General features: G+C 41.2%; 1 pseudogene; it reads left to right on the top strand.

The window, feature by feature from the left end:
* Positions 1-15649: 15649 nt before the first annotated feature.
* On the top strand, positions 15650-16229 carry LOC147427000 (uncharacterized; annotated as a pseudogene).
* Positions 16230-26365: the final 10136 nt, after the last annotated feature.

The raw sequence follows: 26365 nt of genomic DNA, 5'->3' as shown, positions 1-26365 counted from the left end.
TGATTCATACTATGTACAAGATGGGCTCATACTATATACAAGATGGACTCATGCTATATACAATGTGTGACTCCCTAAATCAACAGCCTCTTTACCACCACTAGTGGGTCTGACAGGGGATCAAAAAAGATGACGTCTTTTGGTCCCCTAAACCTTGGGCCTACCCTCATGGGCCTGGTCCTACCTGGGTATATTACTGTGGCTACCTAATCATAGACCCATTGATTTTGTAACACTTCTACCCCATCTACAACAATGGTCTGATCTAAATCTTCAGTCCCACTACAGAAGAAAACTTCGATGGTTCGAAGTGTTTCTGCCCACTTGAGTCTTTTTAGATTGAGTGTCAACCCTTCTAACTGTCCCGCATCAATTAGGAAAATTCCGCCAAACTGTGACCAGCTGATTCACCATGTAGGTGGAGGGGAAAACATTAAATCTAACAATTGCATGATGCTCTTGCGAAGTACAAAGTTGTTGGAGCTGCAAGCAACCTCAAACATGATGTTGAAAATCACAAACTTTTGGTAAGCTTGGCGGATATTTTCATGTATTGATAGGGAAATTCTCATTTCACAATAGACCATAATTAAAAATGCAATACAACTTGTGCCTATTTCCCAAGTTTTACCCTCCTAAGGTCAGGACCTTATTAAACCATGCTCTGATACCACTTGTAAGGTCTCCAACTCGTCGACACCAAAAGCGGGATGGTCCCATTGACAGGTCTCTAGGCCTACTAAAGTCAAAGTCTTTAAACAAAAAAAAATTCCCAAGGAATTCACCCTTACCATTGGCAATGGTTTAGGTTTATAGCCCTAGAAGAGACCTAGTCCTGTCTCGCAATAGAAACGGGACCCTATATTAAAAAAAAATTCCGGCCCTAAATCTTCATCCTTTAGATTAAGGTTTCCTTAGCCAACGCGTTTTTCCCTCTAGCATATGTGAGGGCACAACCGCTGGTGGATTCCTCGTCCAAGTGGAAAAAGTTTCTAAACGTTTAAGTGCGTGGGAATGGATAGTTACCTGACTAATCACATCCACCCATCCATGATTGACAACCTTAGTCAATCCCCACTTACCACCCCGCACTCCCACATGATTCTATTGTTGTTTAATTACTACCACATTCTTTCCACAATTAAAACAATGATTCTTTTTTAACTTTTCACACTGCATTTCCTTAAGACAACCTTTGAAAACAGTATTGAAGACATTCTTTCAGAAAACAGACATCTTTAAACTTAAGACAAGGTACTGTCATTTTAAAGTATCACTAACCAGTACTAACTTGTTTCAAGACCACCTATACAGGGGTGAAAAACGGCACCCATTTCTTATTTATATAACCGGGGTGGAAGAAGTCTTCACCCAAAGTCCGGGCGCCCATACGCCAAAACCATTTGCCCATACAACCGGGCGGTTCCTCTAGGATAAACTAAAAAGTACTATCCATAAACATAAACAAGCACGGGGTAAAGACTCCACACGTGTTGAGGTAACCAACTCCTCCATGATGGTATCTCCATCATTACTCATTACCTGGAGTAAAATATTTCCAAGGAATCAGAGGTGTCTTGAGACAAGCTGTCTTAAGGATGGTCAAACATTTCTTTCCTATGTCAATCAGTCATAACACAATCATTCCTTTCCTAGTTACAATCATTGCTCGTGGGTTTCGTGGAAGTTACCTTCCATTTACAGCCAGTTTTTTTTTTCCTTCCTAACCTTACGTATGCAATGCTTAACTTAAAATAAACTCTAAAAGCTATTAATGACATAATAGAAATCCACCTGGGACTAATCGTCCATGTACTTTGGGGCAGGTGCCCGTAGACTCTTCTCTATTGGCCTATGGCTAGGCCCTGCTTCATGGTCATTATTTGCTTTGTTGCGCTTGTTACTAACATCTTCTTCTTCAGTCAAAGGATTCCCCCTGGTTCTCTTGGGAGCTATTTCGGCAGCCTTATAAACAGACTTAATCCATTAGAAGATTAATTGAATAACCTTTATTTTCCTTGTTTACCCAAAAATAAGGATTTTTGGAATAGATAGGGATCTTTAATTCGCGATTTGATAGGTTACTCATCCCATAACTTAATTATGCTATAAGTAATTTTTTTCCCATCCTTCAATGAGGATCTTGGACCTCGGTTAATTATTTGGCAATTACATAAATTTATTTCCTAATTTTTCTTGTCCATTATATACCAAAAATCGGTTACTTTTGACCAAAATGCGTACCTAAACTACTTATCTAAGGTTATGATGATTATCATAGATTCCTCAAGGTATATTCCTTCTCTGGTATTCATATCAAAGGTTTTCCGTTTACTTTACTATATTTCCCTTTTTATTTTCCCCAAAAATTAGAGTAATTTTACTGGGATATATAGTCAAACTAATTTTCTACTGGTAGAATAACTACCACGGGTTCCGTGAGGTCTAATAAACCTCTGGTAAATATCTCAATTCAATTTAAATCTATCTGTTAATTTCCCCTATTTAATTTGTCTAAAAATCAGAGTTTTTCTACTAAAATAATTAGCTAGATTAATTATCTGAGCTTTCAATAATTATCACGGGTTTCTTAATACCTAATTAACCCCTGATACATATATCACAGCATTTGAATTCAATTTACTAGTTTCCACTATTTAAATTACTCAAACAATAGAGTAATTCTGCTTTAGTAAGTAGCTAGATTTATTTTCTGAGCTTCTCCTAATTATCACGGGTTTTTGAACACTTAAGTAAACACTGATAAATATATCACAACATTTGAAATCCATTTACTAATTTCCCCTATTTAAATTACTCAAAAAAAGAGTATTTCTTCTAAATTAATTAGCTATATTACATTTTTGAGCTTCTCCTAATTATTACGAGTTCTTGAACCCCTATTTAACCACTGTTAAATATATCACACTATTTTAATTCAATTTACTAATTTCCCCTATTTAAATTACTCAAAAAACGGAGTATTTCTACTAACTTAATTAGCTAGATTTATTTTCTGAGCTTCTCCTAATTCTCACGGGTTTTTGAACACCTAATTAACTACTGATAAATATATCACAACATTGGAAATCCATTTACTAATCTCCCTTGTTTAAATTACTCAAAAAACAGAGTATTTCTGCTAAATTAATTAGGAAAACTACTCAAAAAATTATAGGATAATTTTCCTAGATTAATAACTATCTAATGCATCTCTGATAATTACTTCAACTCAATATAACCTTAATTAATATATTTTTATTAATTCATGGTTAATTTGGCTAATTTCAGCCCTAATTTGATAGGATAATTAATTAGCTTAATATTACTAAACTTAATTATAATAATCAACAGAGATTTATTAATTAAGAGAGGTTTTATAAGTATACATAGGCCTAATCTTTGATTTATTAACAAATATCTTAATCTAACCTTGCTAATTAAGAAGGATTAGGCTAATTACCGTTAGGGTTAATCAATTAGAGATTAAACTCTAATGATTTCTGCGTAGTGTTCTCCCTAGATGAGAGAGAAAGTATCAAGGCTCCGAGTCTGTCGAATTATGAAGAGAAGGAACCATTTTATAGCTTTTTCTGAGCACCTGGCAGTTTTTGGCAGTTTTCCCACAGCCCAAGCAGGCCCCCAGCTTGCAATTTGTGCCATTTTCAGCTATCATTGTGTTTGGAAAGTTTTCCCAGCTTCCACACTCCCCCCATACCTTCCAGAATTTACTTGGTTGATTTTTGCAGATCTTTAATGATGAAAATTGGAATTTTCTAGCTAATTATAGAACCTTATTGTAAAGAGTCTTTGCTAATGATTAATACTAGAACCATCCAATTTTTGTTACTAATTGAATTTCTATTGTAATTTTCCAGGACCCGTAACTGTTCCAGTTTTTATCAGATTCAGATTCTGAAAATTTCTAAACATAGTAAAGCTCTGCTTATGATTCCAAAAATACCAAAATTAATAGTGTTTGGAATCCTTCAATAGTGTTTTTTATTAAGTTTTGCAAACTTTGTACAATTTTTAAGGTTTCGGAAACTGGAAACCTTACAATCACCCCAACTTAAGGATTTGAGATGTCCTCATCTCAACCGAAATTGGGAAAATCCTTGTGAAGGGACACTATATTATCCCAGGTGGCGTCCTCGGTAGGGTAGGCCTTCCTTTTGACCAAATATTCTCTGATAACCCTGTTTCTCAGACTCCTTTCCCTAGTGTCGAGAATACAATCTGGTTGGAGTTCAAGAATTCCTTGCTTCTGCATCACAATTTATTTGTCATCCAGAGTATGATTTGGATTTGGGATGTAAGGTTTTAGAAGACTGATATGGAATACATTATGGACCTTGAGGTGCTCAGGCAATTTCAAACAACCTGAAGCACTTAAAACCACCTAAAGGTGATTAAAAAGGGTCATCAAACCACTTTCAGTCATCTTCAGGTGGTTTGAAATCTTCAAGGTTCTCACCCTATTAAATACTTTAAAGTGGTGACAAACTATTTTAGCACTTTGCAAAGTACGAGCCCTTTCTTAGGAGAATTGATGACTGATGAAAGTGCTTTGGCTTCGACTTTGCTGGAGCCGAGAGGATATAAGGGTCCTTCCTTGGGGCAAGATATAGAGAAAGGCTTGTGATTTGTGTCAAGTGTTTGCAGGATGCACTTATCATGCATGAAAGAAACTCTAATGCCCTTGGAGGTGAGCTCTCCTACGGAGATGAGATCCTGCTTTAGACCAAGTACATAGTATACCTTGTCTAAGTGAGCTATAGTGCCATTGGGTAGGGTAATGGCAAGAGTGCCATCTCCTCGAGCATGTTGAATGTTGTTAGCCCCCATGATGACTTCAAGTGGGTGTTGAAGAGGAGTGTAGTGTGCAAGCCAATCAAAATGATATGTCATCTGATGTGTTGCTCCAGTGTCTAGATACCAGATAGAAGAGTTGTGATGTGGTTAGAGGAGCTGAAGCTTGCAACAAAAAGTTGTATAGAAGTAGGGTGTGTATCACCATCATAGATTGAAATATTGGTGAAATGAGTGATAGGGGGCGAAGCTAGGGTGGGTGATGGCTTACAGACATGGCGAGTAGCTGGTTATGCAGAGAACACGAGAGCAGAGAGAAGTCGATACAGCAAAAATGGAAAAACCCATGTTATGCTTAATTTGATTAAAGTCTATTAGATGTATATGTCCACAAACTTGCCATGCACACTAAACTTGGACTGACTCTTACCTGCATTCTATAAGAGGCGTTCCCAAAGGCAAATAAAAATTGATTACCACGGCTTGCATCCTCAACAACGCCCCCCCCCCCGCCCTTGACAATAACATGGGTGTGTGTGTGGCACTTCCCTCAAACATCTATCAGTGTGAGACAAACCAGAAATCGACCAAACAACAAAGGGTGGTCTTACCATTTTTATTTTCATGGCAGTGTCTATAGCCCGTACATTTTATTGACAAATGACTGACATATAGGAAACATAATTACAAACTCAAAACTACAGGACATCACTTTCTACGAGAAGCATTGGTGCTTCACCATCTTCATCAGCTTCAACCACATTGATATGTCGCTTATTCTTATTAAAGCATTTCCAAAGGATGATTGGTCTTTCCACAGTGGGTGCAGGGATTTTTGCTAAAACAATCGTTGGTTTGATGCATTTTCTAAAACCACATGTAAAATTCCACCTGCACAAAAAAGCAGGAAATAAAGAGATAATGTGAGAACAAATAACCAAAATGGTTGGTACCATCACCCACAAGTTATAACACCCACTCTCGTGTTTGTGAAAGCACGTAAGAGGAACATTTACCACTTAGAAGCTGTTTTGCATGTTTGAAAGGGGCTTTAAACTTCTTGAAACCACCTGAAGCACTTTAAACCACCTATAGGTGATTGAAAAAGGTCATCACCAAGTGGTTTGCTTACCACTTTCAATCACCTTCAGGTGGTTTGAAATCTTCCAAGTGCTTACATAGGTTCTTACCTAAGCACTTTAACACTAGAATGGTAACCTAACAGGACATAAAAGTGTCCTTTCAGGGTTTTGGAAAAAAATTCCAAAATCATAGTAGGTCCACTCATTTTGAAAAATCCTTTCATGAGCTTATAGTTCAATAACTACTACATATGGAAAAAATGAGAAACTTGTAATTTTTCTCATCCCTTGGTCACTACAAGCCTCCAAAGTTGATGGACCAGTGCATTTTGCCCAAAACAGCAATTTCAACAATTTCTTACGGTTGATTGCATATAAATAAGAGTGAGGATTTTTGTAGGACATGAGATAAAATGCCCCATTAACTTCAGTGGGTTGGTGACCAAAACATATGGTTGCTTTTACCTCACCATTTTTTTGTTGGGCAAAAAACAAAGGTACAAAAAAGTTGCATTTTTGCCATTCTGCGGACCTATCATCAAAGTTTCTATAGTCACGCTCAATACAGATACTATATACACGTTTTCTTAGTTCCCTTTGGGTCTTTGGATTCAAAAGGAGCCATGGAGCATGTCAAAAGGATAATGGATCTCTTACAATTGGAACTTTGGGGGCAATGATAAAGTGCTAAATACAGCAAACATGAAAAAACTGGGTTTAGCATTATGACCTCTAGAAACCCATAGAAACTACTCAATATCTAGCCAAGTTTGTAGTCTATGATTAGATATGGCTACTACCTACAAAATACACACAATTGACCTAAGAAAATAGCAATATTGAGAAAGTTATACTTGCTACTCTAAAATGTATAGTATTCTTCAGCAATCAAAAAACTCAACCATCATCATATACTATGCTATATAGCATATTAGGTCCCCCAAAACTCAAGGAAGATTAGCTTTATGTTATACATTACACTTACACAATCAAAATGGAATTTGGATATCAAGAAAGCCACCAAAAAAATCATAAAAGTGCTAATTTTGGCAAAAAAACAGGATTATGCAATTCTTGTAAATTGGTCATAACTTTCAATTTTAACACTTAGCTCTCCCTACAAGCATCAAAACATGTTGAGAACTATGAAGGCCTAACCTCTAGCCATCTAAACCTCACAAACACGAAGTTTAGAGTGGTATAGTTGCCAAAAATTGAAAAAAAGCCAAAAACAGGACCCATTTTTTCACACAGTTTAGGATCAAAAATGTTGTGCAAGAGTAAGGTTAATGGTGAGATTGATACTCCAAAAAAAACGCTAAGTTTTTTTCAGCTCATAAGGCAACTTTGTGGATATATAGCACCTAGAAATTCATTTTCATACTCTTCAAATAATTCAAGCAAAATGGTCACTTAACAGGACACAAAAGTGTCCAAGGATATAAAAGTGTCCTGTTACCATTCTAGTGTTAAACCACCTATAGGTGATTAAAAGTGGTCATCTAACCACTTTCAAGTGGTTTGTTTACCACTTTCAATCACCTTCAGCTAGATAACACCCAAATCTCGGCTTTATAAAAGCACTCAAGAGGAACATTTACCACTTAGAAGTGGTTTTGCATGTTTGAAAAAGTAGCTTTGAACTACTTGAAACCACTTGAAGCACTATAAACTACCTTAGGGTGATTGAAAAAGTTCATCAAACCACGTTCAAGTGGTTTGATTACCACTTTCAATAACCTTCAGTGGTTTGAAATCTTCCTATGTGCTTACATAGGTTCTCACCTAAGCACTTGGCAGATTTCAAACAACCTGAAGCACTTAAAACCACCTAAAGGTGATTGAAAAGGGTCATCAAACCACTTTCAATCATCTTCAGGTGGTTTGAAATCTTCAAGGTTCTCACCCTATTAAAATACTTTAAAGTGGTGACAAACTATTTTAGCACTTTGCAAAGTACAAGCTCTTTCTTAGGAGAATTGATGACTAATGAAAGTGCTTTGGCTTGGACTTTGCTGGAGCCGAGAAGATACAAGGGTCCTTCCCTGGGACAAGATATAGAGAAAGACTTGTGATTTGTGTCACGTGTTTGCAGGATGCACTTATCATGCATGAAAGCAATTGTAATGCCCTTGGAGGTGAGCTCTCCTACGGTGATGAGATCCTGCTTTAGAGCAGGTACATAGTATACCTTGTCTAAGTGAGCTATAGTTCCATTGGGTAGGGTAATGGAAACAATGCCATATCCTCGAGCATGTTGAATGTTGAATGTTGTTATCCCGCATGATGACTTCAAGTGGGTGTTGAAGAGGAGTGTAGTGTGCAAGCCAATCAAAATGATATGTCATGTGATGTGTAGCTCCAGTGTCTAGATACCAGATAGAAGAGTTGTGATGTGTCTTAGAGGATCTGAAGCTTGCAGGAAAAAGTTGTATAGAAGTAGGGTGTGTATCACCATCATAGCTTGAAATATTGGTGAAATGAGTGATAGGGGGCGGAGCTAGGGTGGGTGATGGCTTATAGACATGGCGAGTAGCTGGTTATGCAGAGAACACAAGAGCAGAGAGAAGTCGATACAGCAAGAATGGAAAAACCCACGCTATGCTTAACTTGATTAAAGTCTATTACATATATATGCCCACAAACTTTCCATGCACACTAAACTTGGATTGACTCTTACCTGCATGCTATAAGAGGTGTTCCCACAGGCAAATGACAACTGATCACCAAGGCTTGCATACTCAACCCCCCCCCCCCCCCCCCCCCTTCAAGCCCAAACCAATGACAATGGACTCGAGATAGAACATGGCAGAGTCCAATCACCTGAAACATGAGTAGAAGTCCCCCCCCCCCCCCCCCCCCCCCCCCCCCCCCTCTTGACAATAACATAGGTGTGCGTGTGTGCACTTCCCTCAAACAACTATCAGTGTGAGACAAACCAGAACTCGACCAAACAACAAAGGGTGGTATTTTTATTTTTATGGAAGTGTCTATAGCCCGTACATTTTATTGACAAATGACTGACATAAAGGAAACATAAAGACAAACTGAAAACTATAGGACATCACTTTCGATGAGAAGCATTGGTGCTTCACCATCTTCATCACCTTCAACCACATTGATCTGTCGCTTATTCTTCTTAGAGCATTTTGGAAGGATGATTGGTCTTTCCACAGTGGGTGCAAGGATTTTTGTTGAAACAATCCTTGGTTTGATGCATTTCTTAAAACCGCATGTAAAATTCCACTTGGACAAAAAAGGAGGCAATAAAGAGATAATGTGACAACAAATAACCAAAATGGTTGGTACCATCACCCACAAGTTATAACACCCACTCTCGTGTTTGTGAAAGCACATAAGAGGAACATTTACCACTTAGAAGTTGTTTTGCATGTTTGAAAGGGGCTTTAAACTTCTTGAAACCACCTGAAGCACTTTAAACCACCTATAGGTGGTTGAAAAAGGTCATCACCAAGTGGTTTGTTTACCACTTTCAATCACCTTCAAGTGGTTTGAAATCTTCCAAGTGCTTACATAGGTTCTTACCTAAGCACTTTAAACCACCTATAGCTGATTGAAAGTGGTCATCAAACCACTTTCAAGTGGATTGTTTACCACTTTCAATCACCTTCAATTGGATAACACCCAAATCTCGGCTTTGTAAAAGCACTCAAGAGGAACATTTACCATCTAGAAGTGGTTTTGCATGTCTGAAAGTGGTTTTGAACTACTTGAAACCACTTGAATCACTTTAAACCACCTTAGGATGATTGAAAAAGTTCATCAAACCACCTTCAAGTCGTTCGATTACCACTTTCAATAACCTTCAGGTGGTTTGAAATCTTCCATGTGCTTACATAGGTTCTCACCTAAGCATTTGGCAGATTTCAAACCACTTGAAGCACTTAAAACCACATAAAAGATGATTGAAAAGGGTTCATCAAACCACTGTCAATCATCTTCAGGTGGTTTGAAATCTTCAAGGTTCTCACCCTATTACAATACTTGAAAGTGGTGACAAACTATTTTAGCACTTTGCAAAGTACAAGCTTCCACTTGAAGGGGGTTGAAAGCAGTACTTTAGGTACTTTAAATGACTATCAGTACTTTAACTAATTTGCAAAGTACTTGAAGGGGGATTAAACCACTTTTTGATTGTTTTCCTAGTTCTCAGATGTTTTTTACAGTTTGACAGTGGTTCTGACAGCTTGAAAGTGGTGAATAGTGGTCACTTTACTACTTGACAGTGGTTTTTTACAGTTTGGTTGTGGTTGTAACAGCTTGACATTGGTCAATATACTACTTGGAAGTGTTTTTTCACAGTTTGACAGTGGTGAATAGGAGTCAATATACTACTTCAAAGTGGGTTTTTACAGTTTGACAGTTATTATAGTTTGACAAAGTATTAGTGCGTAGTTCATATTACCTGAGGTTCATCCAACAAATGCAATGGATGCATAAGAACAACCTTTCTGCCGATACGCCTTTGGCATATGTCCTTCTTGTTCGGAGAGACTCGGGTCTCTGCTGTCCAAAAACCGAACACAAGCTCCTTAATGTCCTCTGTGATGTTTGTAGAACGATGAGCTTGTCGTTGACATGTTAAGACTGGAAAATGATTGTTTTCATCCTCTAGATGGAGTGATACATTCACAAAACCAATGTTTCTTCTGTATATGCCCACTGACTTTGCAAGTGCTCTATCCATAAAGGGACCTGCATCTACTTCGTCCCTCGAATTAATGCGTGCCATCACTATTGCCCTCTTGAAAATCCATTCCATGGTTGAGTGCGGGACCTTGACTTTTGACAAGGTGTTGTGAATGTTGGAAAGCACTGCTCTCTCTATAGAATGTGTTGATTTCTACAGGTTGAAAAATACTGGTTTCTGGAGTAACTGTTCAAAAATATCTCCTTGGAGTTTGGTTGTCAATCCTTGCGTCTGCTCTTGCCAACACCTTGAAATGGCACGAAGAATCTTCCTTTTCTGCTTCTCATTGAGCTAGACATCCTTTCGCTTTTCAGCACAGAGAGTCTACTCCCATTGCCTCTCTCTTTGTTCCCTTTTCTTTGCCACCCAGTAATTGCGTAAGCAGCCTGTGAATTTCTTGAGAAACTCCGCTCGACTGTGTACTGGTGGACACGAAGCCCGATCAAGAAAACCTGAAGAAAAAGAGCTCAACGCATGAACATACATCTTGAAAAGCTGAGGCATCAACAAGACCAAACATGCCACAAACACTCACACACACTTGACTGGCAAGAAGGCTCCATCCTATCTAGAGAGAGAGAGAGAAAGAGAAAGAGCTCTAGAGATGTAAGAAACTAGGCAACTAGGCTCTACTGGATCCTCCTCCCAACCTCCCTTTATAGGTGGGCTCCTAGCCCCTTGCCCTAGACGGATCCCCTGTCCACACTACCTAGCCCGGCCCTTGGCCGTATTCCTTGCCTAGCCTAGTTCTTAGGGTACAGGACCCGTGTCCTGACATTACTTCCCCCTTAAGGAAGAGTTTTCATCCTCGAAAACACAAGTAGTAACATCTTCTTTATGACCGATAATTGGTGCAGTGAGGAGGTTCAATGAAACCAAGATGAATATCTTGATTTTCAACATTGTTGTCCATTTGCAACCACTTGGGTCTAAATGGTAACTCCATTTATAACTCACTTGAGTGCTGTAAAGGAGTAACCACAACTAAGATTCACTTGGGTTTAAATGGTAACTCCATTTATAACTCACTTGAGTATTGTAAAGGAGTAACCACAACTAAGAGTTGTCCAAAGGCATAACCAGTTTTCAGATCTTCTGAAGATACTGGAATAATGCAAGGAAACCTTGGCATAACTTTCCATGTAGTTGTGAGCCAGATTTCCTACTCACCTGAGTATCTTAAACAGTCCGTTACATGTTCATTCCTAATGAAGGTTACTTGCCAACATTCTCTGTCAGCACACCTGGTAAGTGCTTGACGTATGAAAGTATTGACAGAATCTCCAACCCCACCACAAGAGGTGTTCAAAGTCGAAAATCGTACTTAAGAAAATTCTAGAATAGGGAGAAAATCATCTATTTAGAAATGCGTTGTGTTAACGTATGCTCTTAGCAGATCCTTTAGCACAAGATTACTCTTTGTAATCTTTGTAATCTGCCTATCCCCTTGGATAACTGACAATACTGAGGTGTGTTTTCCTCACGATTTACAGACAGTCATCCCAGATGACTGGTAAACGTGAAATCACAGTAGTGTTTAACACTGGTGAAGAATCAACAATGTCCCGAATAACCGAACGCCCAAACCGAACCATGACCTCTATTGGTGATTTAGTGGATCCAAAAGTAATCTTTGAGAGATAGTGCACATAGAGTGCAAAATGCTTCATAAGCAACAATCTGTGGAATATGCATGCCGTTCCAAATCAGCCCTTGCTAAACACTAGGGCCCATAACACTTAGTGTGCATGCATTTAGCAAAAACTAACCAAACTTGTATATCCATAATGATGCTTGCCAATACATATGGCAAATGTGATGCGCCTAGCACGCAATAAAAGGAATGTAAATAGTTTTAAAAGAAACTAAATACTTTTAGTTGCAATCTTTTGCAAACCTTTCTGAAACATCTGAATCACAATAAAAGGTGAAACATTGATCACTTCTAGATACAAACAATGAAACTTTTTCATTAACAGCTTATAGCCTTGCTATATGTATAAACAACCATTTGTAATGTTGTTTAGCAGTACTTGTATCTTAACAAGTCATTCTAAGTATCCGAAAATTTCTGGCCACGAAATTGCTTCTGATACATCGTGCTAAAAATGGTCTAGAAAACAGATGTGACCAACACCTAGGGACTTTGTCGTGACACATAATTGACATAATGGCTCCAGTGTCAGTCCAGAGACTCATATTCTCCACATGTGGAATATGTCTCATATAAGGATGTGTCAAAAGGAACATCCTTCAAGTACAAGACGTACTTGTGTGTGGAGGTAACTAGAGACACTCTACGACGGGAGTGAGAGGGACCCTCGTTAGCCTTGCTCCACACTGGCTAAACCAAACTCCTTGAGTTCCTAGACCATGTCGTATCCCATGTGACAACATGTGCCAAATTGAAACCTACAAGTAGGTTCATAACAGCATAAGACAGAAAGATAGATTGGACACTTGGCCCAAAATACTGTGTGCTGACATGCTCGTGGCATGGCTCTAGAATATTCAAGCGTATTTATACGTCTTGAAAAACCAAGCAAAGCATACTAAAAATGGAATAACACCAAATCAATAGATGCGTACCTGGAGATTTGAACATAATGTTCACTTACCCGTATTCGAATGGAGAGGAGCACGTCCCCTACCTGAGAAACAAACAGTATTGCACTGGGAACCTTGTTTGTTGCCTTTGCAACCCAAGCCCATGAATTAGAATCCATGTAGTCAAATCCCTTGATAAGACTTCTTTGTAGAAACTGCTCAACTAGGAGATAACGGTGACCATCATAGTTAACCGTGTACACGTTGATTGGAATCAACTTGAAAAGTGTGTTCGTCTACTACCGCTTGGTAGATTGCGGAATTCTTTCCTTGAAAGCATAAGCGGGAGAAATCAACGGTGATCCTCAATGCAGATCAAACTGTGATCCTTAATGCCTATGGGGTGATGTAGCAATCACCCGCCGGGTCTGACCCCAAAACAATATGTCCGTAGACACTCCGTAGTGCTATAGAGAGAGCACGACATCCACACAAGTGAACTGCCTAGCTCTTGTGGATAGCCATGCTGTCTCAACTGATTGCTTCATCTATACTTCCTTGTAGAGATCAGCTACTGTGAGTTGAAGATTTATCAAAAACTCAACTTGAGTGTCGCACTGAAAACATGTAGTGCAAAAATGACACTGTAAACATCCGTAATGACAAGACTCTTGCTTGTCCATTAACGGCGATGTATACTTCCTTGGATAGATCTATTCAATCTTGAAAACAATCACCCAAGGAATTTCAATAGTTAGGTCTTACCCTTGTCATGAAATCGGCTCGTAGCCTGTTTGGCTCATAGCCCTTAGGCAAAATAGTGTTCAATCGACGAACCGATGAAGACTAATTTGAGTAGCATCTTAGCCACGTGCTAGTTGTGAGTGAGAGCACCTTGGCCCAAGCTGGCTCACGAGCAGAATATGTATCAAAAGCTTCTTAGAAGAGTTTTGTTATTCGTGAAAGAAATAAGAAGAAGGGAGAAAAGAAGAGCATGCTGGGCTGAGGAACTTTCCTTAAATTTGTAGAGTGTGTGCCCAGAATGTGTGCTCTTAGACATCTTATGCCTGAATTGCAGCTTATCTTAAAAGCATTCCACAATCTATCTATGTAACGCTCTCATCAAGAGAGGCAATAGAAAAACATAAAACTCATTCCGATCCACCTATCTTGCAGGGGTCGTGATTGTATGAGGACGACTTAGCATTAGCACTTTGCCCATGAATCAAGTCCAAGTTTTAGGTTCTTTTTAGTGTTGTTGTGCGTTGACAACAACCCAAAAATCATGTCAAACAATCCAAAATGTATCTTGTCCTTGACAGAGTGTCTGGTGTTATAGCGGAAGCATAAACCAACAAGTGATGGAATTCATTTCACCTGGCTAGCATGCCGTGCATGTAGAGTGGCAAGCCCTTGGCGAGAGTGACGGCCTCAAAGGTGAGAGCCCAAAACCATAAGTTCCTTGTACCGGCGAGATTGGTAGAGATTCTGTGAGGTGATATCCCTATTAGGCTAGTTCCTGGAACTTGTGTGCCAATGCCCTTGATTCCAAGTCAATGGGCAGTATCTTGGCACAAGGGAGCAATTCCCCAAGGTCGTGTGCTCATAGCATACTCCAAACGTGGGAAGTTTCCATACAATATGTTGAAAGTGAATCCGTGCTTCACATAAATACATCAGGCCTCGTTGCCAATAAATGCTATTGCCGACAGATGTCATAGCAAAGAGAGTTGACCTTGTCTACTTGTACATCATAATGCGAAGCAGAAAAATAATTGCAAGGTATGAATGTGTACTGCTTAGCTTGATTACGGTTGTCCGTGACTATATAAGACCATCTTAATCGATTGAAGCTCTAATTAGAGATACGTTTGCTGGTTCCTCGAACTGTCGCCCATGCCGAGCAAAGGTACGTGAGTCATAGGCCTTGCTTGAACTTGTCATACTAGAGTTGGTACTCGTCCAAGACATAATAGCAGTACCATGGAATGATTATCCTATATAGTGGTAAATAGTCCCCAACTCAAGATGTTCATAGCATATGCCTAGCTGTGGGTAGGTATTATCCCCAGAGTACAAGAAAAGGAATTCGTGCTTCTAACAATTCTCTTGTAGTTGTGCATGTGCCATGCATGGAAAGAAATCTAAAAGGCCAACTCTGGAGTGTGGTACACAACAGTTTTGTATGCAGTTAATGAGCCTTGCTCAATGATCAAAACGTCACCGTGGAGACCAAGTGAGCCGTGATCCACATAATGAGAACGAATTTAAAAAAAAAGCCACAAATATTCATACCTTGTCTTGGAAGGCTTTAGAAAAATATTATGCATGTCCTTATCGTCGCACTTGCTTAAACTCTAGTTCAGCAACCTTGTTGATTTTCCCGTTAAAGCTCAAGCCTTGCTCAACTTGCTCGACCCAATCGCTATGATTTGCAAACTCATACAAGCTTAGCACTATTCGTGTGCCGATCATCCATATCATTGCTTCAATACGAATGCGGTTTGCCAGTGGCCAGGCTCGATTTCCCTTCATGGATTTTGTGTTTCCTTGGCTGCAACATGGGATAAGAACGGCCCCGCCTTGCAATGTTGTGCATGCCATACTAATGTGATCGCTGCAATCATTTGTGCCACCATCCATGGGCTGCTTGCTTCTGTGGCCTATCCACCATGGGAGAAGTCCCTAAGTTTTTGCAATTTCCTGAATAGGCAATTTCCTGCAGCCACCCATGGATGTTGTACATCAAATCTATCAAAAGCATGTTCACCTGAGGTGGGGAGGTGGGCAGCATCTGGTTGGCGTATGCTAAACCTCGATGGTCATGGGGAGGACCCCTATGGAGTAGGGTGCCCAACTTAGGGCATTCCCTTAAAGTGAGATGGCGTAAAAAAAAACGTTGTATCAATGGCCGCAGCTTGTGCGCAGAGAAGAGACGACGGGAGCACAAGTTCAAGGTTTCCCTTGCATGTGCTGCAGTAATGGGACCTGCTTGGATCGCCAAGGCGCTCCTGTCAAGCCCGCATTTGTGCGGTTTTGTGCCGGTCGAAATTCGTTGCTTCCCCGACTTAGGGTGACAACACACGAACGAGGAGCTTTGGCTCGGCTCCGTCCCTCCTCAGCTTAGAGAAGCAGCCCACGACCTTCCTCCTCGGCTATATTCTTCCTCCTCGCATGCACTCCAAGCTTTCCCTAAAAGCTCACTCCTTCTTCATCCGGGCCTGAGAGAGAGAAAACTCGCATGAGAGAAGAGATGCCTTGCTCTCGCATGAGAGAAAGAGAGAAACCATGCAAATCTCCTTCCCCTCCTCTCCATGGATGCTCTCCCCTAAGCTCTGATACCAGTGTAAGAAACTAGGCAACTAGGCTCTACTAGATCCTCCTCCCAACCTCCCTTTATAGGTGGGCTCCTAGCCCCTTGCCCTAGACGGATCCCCTGTCCACACTGCCTAGCGTAGTTCTTAGGGTACAGGACCCGTGTCCTGACGAGAGAGAGAGAGAGAGAGAGAGAGAGAGAGAGAGAGAGAGAGAGAGAGAGAGAGAGAGAGAGAGAGAGAGAGAGAGAGAGAGAGAGAGAGAGAGAGAGATGGAGAACTAAGCACACACAACAGAGAACTGTGTGCAAATGAAAGAAAGGGAATGTGCTACAAAAACACTACACAAAGAAGGAGGGAAAGGTGCTCTGATCTATGCAAAAACCACGCACAGAGAATACCCTAAACTTGTAGCTTTGTGCAGAACCCCCATGTAGAGAAGGAGACAAAGGGGGGTGCTCATACGTCCAACACATCCAAGAACTACCGGGGGTGGTAAAAATTTCATACCCCTCTGTTCAAAAAAATTCCCCCCATCTTCATTACTCATCATTGAGTTCCCCCCCCCACCCCCAAAAAAAAATAAAAAATCAAATATAGACTCAAAAGTTCCCAAAAACTACTTTAAATAGGAGTGTCCAAGATAGCCCTTTTTGGACCACCTATACATGCTTTCACCCACACAAGAAGAGAGAGGGAGTTGGAGCTCCCCTCTTGCATGGTTATGGAGGCTTTGTGCTGGCGCTATGCACATGCCTATGGGCGGCGACGGTGTCTCAAACAAATTTTGTGGCAACATGCCCCAACGGACGGTAGTGAACTTGGTCAAATGGCCCCGTCGGTGGTGGATGACTTGGCATATTCACCCATTAAGGGCTCGGTCCCATGCCTACTGGGGCCCTAAAGTTTTGAAAGTATTTAAGGGGGGAGCACTAGCAACCTCACTAGTGGCCCTCTGGTGTTCAGATGAGAGAGAGAGAGAGAGAGAGAGAGAGAGAGAGAGAGAGAGAGAGAGAGAGAGAGAGAGAGAGAGAGAGAAGGGAATTGAGAAAAGTGGGGGGGAGAGAGAAAAAAAGGATCCAAAGCACCTCCAAAGGCGAGTCAAAGTGTCCAGTTTAGAGAGGTCAAGGCCAAGCTGTCCAGAGAGCGAGTTAAAGGATTAATCCAAAGGTGGTAAAAAAGTGACAAATTAAGGAAATAAAAAATGAAAATTCCCAATGCAAGGGGGCACAAGCGATGTCGCTAGTGCCCCCCCCCCCCCCCCCCCCCTTCAAGTTCAGAAAGAGAGCAAATAAAGAGCAAGCAAGAGAGCAAGTAATCGACTTCCAAAAATGCCAGAATGAGGCGCCAAGTGGACTAATAGAAGGACAATTTCCAAAGAAGTAGGGGCCCCTGTATAAAACCTAATTTTTAATCATTTCCAAGGGTTTTTTGTTGCCGTTTGAAGCCTACAAAGAGGGGTTCTCTCACAGAGGAGTGTGTCTGTCAACCCCCTTTGTATTTTCTCATGAAAATGGCCATTGCGATGGCAGTGCAAGCCTTACAAGTGTCTTTTGAAGTGCAATCAAGCTAATGTTGCCCAGTTTTTGGTGCCATTTCCCCTCCCTCCCTTGTCTTTCTCCTGCTCTTGTGTTTCCTCACGGTGTCGACAGTGTGAATGTGTGTGCCCTCGGGGTTGGCGGTGCTTTGTGTAAGAGAGTGAGATTGAGCGGCCATTTTGCATGTGTAAGGGTCAAGACGGGCGTGGGTGTGAGTTTTGTGGTGGTCTTGAGGAGTGTGTGTGTCAGGCCAAGGGACAGGATGGACATGCGGTCAAGGGGATCCCTAAATTTTGATAGGCAAGGCCTATATAGGGAACCGTTGGGTGGAGAGTTACATGGTCCAGTCCCCCGTGGTCTAACATTGGTATCAACGCAAGGTGGAGAGGAAGGGGGAAGGTGGAGCCATGGCGGAGGAGAAGGCATGGAGCACTCTCTCTCTTTCTCTCTTTTAGAATCTCTCTCTCTCTCTCTCTCTCTCTCTCTCTCTCTTTCTCTCTCTCTCTCTCTCTCTCTCTCTCTCTCTCTCTCTCTCTCTCTCTCTCTCTCTCTCTCTCTCTCTCTCTCTCTCTCTCATTCGTGTATATTCCCATGGCTGAGCATGGCTCTTGCCTGGAGGAACGAGGAAGGAGATGGGAGCCATGCATGAAGCATGCAAGAGGAGGGCCGTGGAAGCGGCGGGCTGCACAAGGCCGGGAGAGGACAATGGAAATTTATGTGGGGAGTGACCCTTGTCTGCAGAAGTGAGGAGCGTGGCTTGCATGTTTGGAAGCGGGACTGACTCCAAATGAGATTGCCCCAGCATGTACATCACATTTTGTTTCTGTGAGTAGGGCGGAAAAGCTCTGCATGGGGCAGTGCGAGCACTTCTTCTCCATCTGCACTGTGTGCAGCAAACCGCCGTAGCTTCTTTCTTTTGTTTCACATTAAAATGCCCAAAAGTAGGACATCCCCAATTTCCTAAAAACCAAGATCTTGTGTCCACTCTCAGCCTTGTTGACTTGAGCAACGATCACAAGTGCAGTATTATGAAGGTTTTGCGGTACATGACGATATGCAAGAGATCTATCCTCAGCAAGGCTGCTTGGGTGGAAATTCTACAGTTTACATGGGTAACAAATTACAAGTTGAAAAATGGTTTCTAGAGGAGTCTCAATGAGCAGTTCTTGTCTTGTGAAGCCGACCATGAGTATGGCCATGCCGAGATTGGCCTTGCATGGAATTTCTGAAAATACTCGTCATGGCCATGCGGCTAGCAAGGTAAGTCGGCACAAGTCAATAATGAGGTATGCATTTTTTTTTGAAGTTGTTTGGCAAATTTGTTCGAACATGATGAGTGATTCTTGTCCCAACACGTCTGTTGTACAAGTTATCAATCTCCATTCATTTGCATGGTTTTGCTAGCATGAATGATCATCACTTGCACATGCAAATGAATTATGCCTATAATGTGCATGCTGCATTGTTACTTTGAAATTTACATAACATTTTGGGCAAGCAAGGCTTGCATTGCCTTCTAGCAAGGCTTGCATGCAATCAAGGGGAGTGCACTTTAGGCACTCCAAGCACAAGCACGGCTTGTGACAGTTGTTTTAAGCATTACAATTTGTTGGCATCGAACCAATGATTAACCTGCCAACATGACTCAAGCATGGCTTGAGTACCTGCAGCCCTGATCTGCTGCACGAATCAATAGCAGCTCAATTTTGATGCCCATGGAATCTCAAGGAGATCGGCACACCCTGTGGCTCGACTTCATGAGGGGTGCATAGAGCTCAGCATGGCCGACTTCTTGTCACTGCTTCCAGAAGTCGGCAAAGATGCTCGCCACACGGCACTAGCCAATTTCAATTGAAATTGCTTGACAAGGTCAATTCTCGTTTTCCATGATCTTTCTACGTCGGTACCAGCATCTGTTGGCTACAATTTAGGCATCTTGCATTCAAGATTTCCGCAATTGGACTATGCTATGAGCATACAAACTTGGCGGGGGAATTGGAAATATGATTGCAGGTTATTTCATTACATACCAAACGGGCGTATATAATATACGAGGGTGTATATGATACACACAATTATTATCTCTTGTGCAACAGATAGGGCTATGAACTGCATTTGAGCAAGTTTTTCCTTGACATCTCAAGACAACTGGTTACAGCAAGACAACTAGGTTAGCCAAATTTATGTTTTGTTTGTTTTTTCATGCTTACATATTTATGTTGTTTGTTATGCAAAGCAATGTGCTTTGCCAATTTCACATGAAGCAAGGATTCTAGATCGTGCTAAGATACTATCCATTGACTTGGCATCAAGGTTATTGGCATGCAAGTTTGGAGAACTGGTACAATCAAAAATTTTCTCCCATTTTAGGTGTAGTGACATCACGTTATGATGTATCACTACCAATGCAGATTGTGCAAGGCACTTATGGTTTTGTCTCTCGAGCTTGACTGTCATAGTAGTCAAGGGCTTACAACCTTGCATGCAAGGCATGCTAGCCAGGTGGACTGAACTCCACCACATCATGGATTATGCTTCCGCTATAACACCAGACACTTTGTCAAGGACAAGATAAGCTTTGGATTGTTTCACATAATTTTGGTTGCTGTCAACGCACACCACCTCTAAGAAGAACCTAAAAATTGGACTTGCTTCATAGGCAAAGTGCCACTGTAAGTCATCATCATACAATCACGACCCCTGTAGGGTAAGTGGGTCAGAATATGTTTTGTATTTTTCTATTACCTCTCTCGATGAGAGTGTCATAACAGAAAATTGTGGTATGCTTATAGGATAAGCTGCAAGTCAGGCATAATATGCGTAAGAGCACACATTCTGGAACACACTCTAGAAATTTAAGGAAAGTTCCTCAGCCCAGCATGCTCTACTTATCTCTCTTTCTTATTCCTCTCAAAGAATAATGAAAACTTTCTAAGAAGCTTTTGCACATGTTTTGTTTGGGAGTCAGAGCTCAGGTTCTCTAACTCTCAGCTAGAAATTGGCCAAGATGCCATCCAACTTAGTCTTCATCGGTTTGACGATTGAACACTAATTGATATAAGGGCTATGAGCCACACAAGCTAGCTAAGAGCCATTGTCAGATCTAGGGTAAGACCCAACTGTTGGCATTCCTTGGGTGATTGTTCTCTAGCTTACACCAATCTACCCAGTGGAGTCCCCATCGATGTTAATGGCCACGCAAGAGTCTTGCCATTCCAGATCTTGTGGGTGATCTTTTGGATGTTTTTAGTGTGATGCTCGAGTTGAGTTTTTGATAATCTTAAACTCACATCAGCTGATCTCTACCACGGAGTATAGATGTAACAATCAGTTGAGACAGCATGGTTGTCCATAAGAGCTAGGCATTTCACTTGTGTGGATCTCCTGCTCCCTCTATAGCACTACAGAGTGTCTATGGAATTTTGTACTTTACCACACGGTAGCAAAAAAATTGAACTTTTCAAGTTGATTCCAATCATTCTGTACACGGTTGACTATGTTGGTTACTGTTAAGGCGGTTACGCCGCTAGCGGAAGCTAAATAGCAAGAACTCAACCAACAACAGAATTTGTCAGACGAGGACGGAGCTTGACCCGTAGACGCATGGAAACAACTAGGTGGGTGTCAAATCACCTACTCGACCTTCTAATGACAATCACTACTAAGGAAATCAAATCTAAGTTCTAAAATACGCAAGTGACTGAAATCCGTACTACGAACGAATGCTATACGAAACAGGATCTAGAATCATTGAATCGATCTCAAAATCAGGGGGAAGTCTATACACTAGGTAAGAACAACACCCTAAAGACTTGAACTGCAAAATCAACCTATAATCACTCCGTGCGGTAAACGCGTATGAAGACAGGTCGAAAAATACAGGTGACCGAAACTTGACCCCGATGGTACTAATGCGTAGCTCTACTTGTTGTGGTTCTATAGATATGCTGCACGCTCCATTCCGACACACGAGTTGGAAGAAAACTCACACCGAAGCTCATAGGAACTTACCACACATAGAAGCCGATAGCGCGCACTCTTGGTATCTGTGCGTAGCTCTCGCCATTGCTGACACAATGGCGGTGTCGCTTCTCCAATGGCGGCTCCGTAGCTCGCGTAGCAAGTAGATAAGACTCTCTCTCTCTCTCTCAGACACAGTCACGACACTCCAAAAACTCACTTTGATTAAATAAAAAACTCTATCTTTTAGGTTACAAAACTTTGGCTTATATACCTCAGCCTTGGAGGTGAGAACATCTCTAACTAATTACATCAGCAAGTGAAATTACTTCGGAATTACAAGCTGGAAACTCAATTGAGTCCCGTTACTTAATGAATGGCTCCAATCAAAATCAATGTTGGAAAGACATTTATTACAATCAATGGTTACAAAAATGATGAGTGTGAGCAAAAATGTGGGTGTGATCCTCTGCTGGCTCAACAGTTACCATTACCTGCTAGTTGAGCAGTTTCTGCAAAGGGTCTTACCAAAGGGTTTGACTATGTAGATTCTAACCAACGGGTTTGGATTGCGAAGGCAACACCCAAGGTTTTCGGTGCAATGTTGCTTGGTTTTTTTACAGGTGGGCGACGTGCTCCTCTACATTTGAATACGGGTAAGTGAACATTAAGTTCACATCTCCAGGTACACATCTATTGATTTGGTGTTATTCCATTTTTTTGTATGCTTTGCTTGGTTTTTTCAAGTCATATAAATACGCTTGAATGTTTCAAAGCCATGCCAAGGGCATGTCGGAACAAAGTATTTGGGCCGTAGTGTCCAATATACATTTCTGCATTATGCTATTATGAACCCACTTGTAGGGTTCTCTTTGGCACATGTTGTCACATGGGATACAACATGGTCTAGGAACTCAAGGAGTTCGGTTTAGCCAGTGTGGAGCAATGATAATGAGGGTCCCTCTCACGCTTGTCACAGAGTGTTTTGCAGTTACCTCCACACACAAGTACATCTTGGACTTGATGGATGTCGCTTTTTCGGCCATCATTATTTGAGATATATTCCACATGTGGAGAATATGAGTCTCTAGGATGGACACTGGTGCCTAATTCCTAATGATGTGTCACAACAACGTCCCTATGTGCGGGTCGCATCTGTTTGTTAGACCATTTGGAGCACACCGTATTAGGAACAATTTCAGTGGCCCAAAATTGTCGGGTACTAAGTACAGACTTGTTCCGATTACGTGTGCTATGAAATCACCTTAACGGAGGGTTGTTTCTACATATAGCCAAGTATTCTACGTTCATGAGAATGTCTCATGGTTGGTACCTAGGTGTGATTGGGTTGTCACATTCTGTTATTGTCCAACTTTTGTTGCCAGGCTTTCCTGTATGTACCGTGGAAAGTCTCGCCCTGGAATTGCGGTTTGGATAAGTTTGTGTTAAATGCATGCACACTAGGTGTTATGATCCCTAGTGTTTAACACTGATTTATTTGGAGCATCATGCAAATTCCTGGACTTCATTCTTTCTGCACTTTTGCACTGCAAGTGCAATCTCTACTACAGATTTATTATGAGTTTACACCCTGCCATACAAGGTATTGGCTCAGGATGGGTGTCTGTGGTTGGATGGTCTAAACTCTATGAGCTTACTCTAGTCCAACCTGCTTCCAACGTAGTTTTTTGTCTCCACTCCATATCAAATGCATGGATGGATACTCAATGATTGAGTCATAGTTTATCGTCATTCATGGAAGACTGTCTGTAAGTGGTTGGGGGAAAGCACCTCACTCTTACTACTGTTATTCATCCCGTGTTGGATGTGCAGATTACAAGTATTTTTTGCTAAAGGATCTGCTAAGAGCATACGTTAGCACAATGCATTTTGAATGGGCGATTCTCTCCCTAATTTAGAATTTTCTTAAGTAAGGCTTTCAACTTTGAACACCTGTTGTGGTGGGGTTGGATATTGTTTCAATAGTTTTATAAGTCAAGGACTTAATAGGTGTGCTAACAAAGTATGTTGGCTGGTAACCTTCATTAGGGGTGAACATGTAGTTCTGTGTGTTCCAAAATGTCAAGAAGTCTGACATAAGGACACACCCTATTCTACTTCTTAGTAGCTATGAGCTTTTTAAGATACTCACGTGAGTTGGAAATCTGGCTCCCAACTTCATGAAAAGTTTCACCAAGGCTTTCTTTCTTTTTTTCAGTAGCTTCAGAAAGTCTGAAAACTGGTTAGATACAAGTGGTTGCAACAGGTCAACAATGTTGAAAATCAAGATGTTTCTCTTGGTTTCATTGAACCTCCTCACTGCACCAAGTATCGGTCATATGGACAATTGGCCCACGTAGAGGATGCCAATAAGGAAAACATCAGGGTTCTTACGAAGATACTATCACTTGTGTTTTCGAGGATGAAAACGCTTCTCCAAGGGGGGAGTAATGTCAAGCCAAGGTCCAAGATGGACATGCGGTCAAGGGGATCCCTAAATTTAGATAGGCAAGGCCTACATTAGGAAGACAATGGAGTCTAGGAGGGCCTCTTTATTTGGCAGTTTAAGAAAGTCAAACCTTTAGTATTAAGAAAGTAATCAAAGGACAGCTTTTGAATTCAAACAAGCAAAATGGCTAGTTTATCTGGATTCAAAGTTTTCCCCCAAAATGGAACTTAAAATCTAGCGAGTAAATCCATATCATGAAGCATATCTATGGAAAGAGCTCGACGCGTAGATTGCATATCTATGATCTTCGCTCAAATTGAAGATCATATGTGGGAGTTATGGATGGCTGAAAATCATAAAACTTTCCACCTCCTTTTTGGGGGGGAAAGTGCATCATCTGACCACTCTTTCACATCTCTTACACACCCACCATTCTTGCACACATGGCGTACACCTATTTGTCAAAATGGTAATCACCTCCATAAGCTCATGGAAAATAAAGAGGCCCTCCTACACCCCATCCTCTTCCTAATGATATAGGGAACGGTTGGGTGGAGAGTTGCATGGTCCAATCCCCTACGATCTAACAGTGTGAGCATTGGGAAGTGAGCAGGCGGTGGTCTCTAGTGCAAAGTGAGACTTTTGAAGGTGTTTCTAAGAGGATAGGGGTGTTGTGGATACCCTAAGCTATAGAGAGGCCCTTGTGTGTGTGTGTGTGTTGTGTGCGTTCCCCCATTCCCCCTCTCCAACATTTTTCATAGCATCAGGGTTGAAGTGTAGTATTGAAAAATCTAGAATGATCTCTCTATTAGAAAACGCCTTGTTTGATCCTTCAATGTGTTCTGAAGAGGTAGTGTCAAAAGGTAAGATATTCTGACACTTGGGGCCCCTTGGGTGGATGTGACCCACAATCAAAGGTTCCTTTGGGTCTTGGATAAGGTAAGGATCAAGATGTAAAGGTGGGAATATGTGCTTCCTCTCTTCCAAAGCAGAGTAAAAGTTGTCGATTGTTGCATTAACTATAGAGAAAGGAGGTATCAGGATCCTTAACCATAGTACTCATGCAAAGGCTCAATGTGCCAAGTTTGTGGTAACCATCACAAAGCAAGAACAAGCATGGTTGTGTGCTTCTGTCGCATGTGTCAATGCAAGGAACTTGCCGATACACTGTGTGCGAGCCACAAATGGCTCCAAGCACACAACTAGCCTAAATTAGTAAGCTCAAAGATGGCGATGGTGTGTCACTCACCGCTCTACGCTTGCTGTCGTGAAGGACTCCTCGCATATGGTTTCTTTACTACCTAGAAAGCTTCAGCCCCTAGATATTCCTCAGATGAAGTGCAAATGTCTGAGTATGGACTTTGTCAATGGTCTTCCAAAGGCAAATGGAAACTATGATTCTATTTTTGTCATAATAGATAAGCTCACTAAGGTGGCTCATCTAATTCCAGTCAAGCAAACAGCCACTGCCATCGACATAGACCAAGTATTTGTCAAAAAGGTAGTAAGATTACATGGAATCCCTGCAAGAATCATCAGTGATCGGGATGCCAAATTTACTTCTAAGTTTTGGCAAGCTATGTTTCGATCTTTGGATACCCAACTGAATCCCAGCTCAGCTTATCATCCAAAGACTAATGGTCAAACTGAGCGAGGGAATCAAGTGATTGAAGATATGCTTCGAGCATACTGCAACCAACAACTCAAGCAATGGATCAAGTTTCTTCCCCTAGTTGAGTTTTCTTATAACTCTTCTCACCATCGCAGCCTCGGAATGTCACCCTTTAAAGACCTGTATGGACAGGAATGTTTAGTCCCTCTTCGATTATCCGACCCAGCTCTTCATGTTCCTGCCGCTAAGTCTACCCTAGAAGAGACAGATCATAAACTTCTAGTTATTAGAGACAACCTGAAGAGAGCTAGTGATAGGCAGAAGAGCTACACTGGTCTTC

Source organism: Adiantum capillus-veneris, chromosome 24, assembly GCF_014529385.1.
Source record: "Adiantum capillus-veneris isolate H3 chromosome 24, ASM1452938v2, whole genome shotgun sequence".
Classification (NCBI taxonomy): domain Eukaryota; kingdom Viridiplantae; phylum Streptophyta; class Polypodiopsida; order Polypodiales; family Pteridaceae; genus Adiantum; species Adiantum capillus-veneris.
This window is presented reverse-complemented; position numbering and strand designations above follow the sequence as displayed.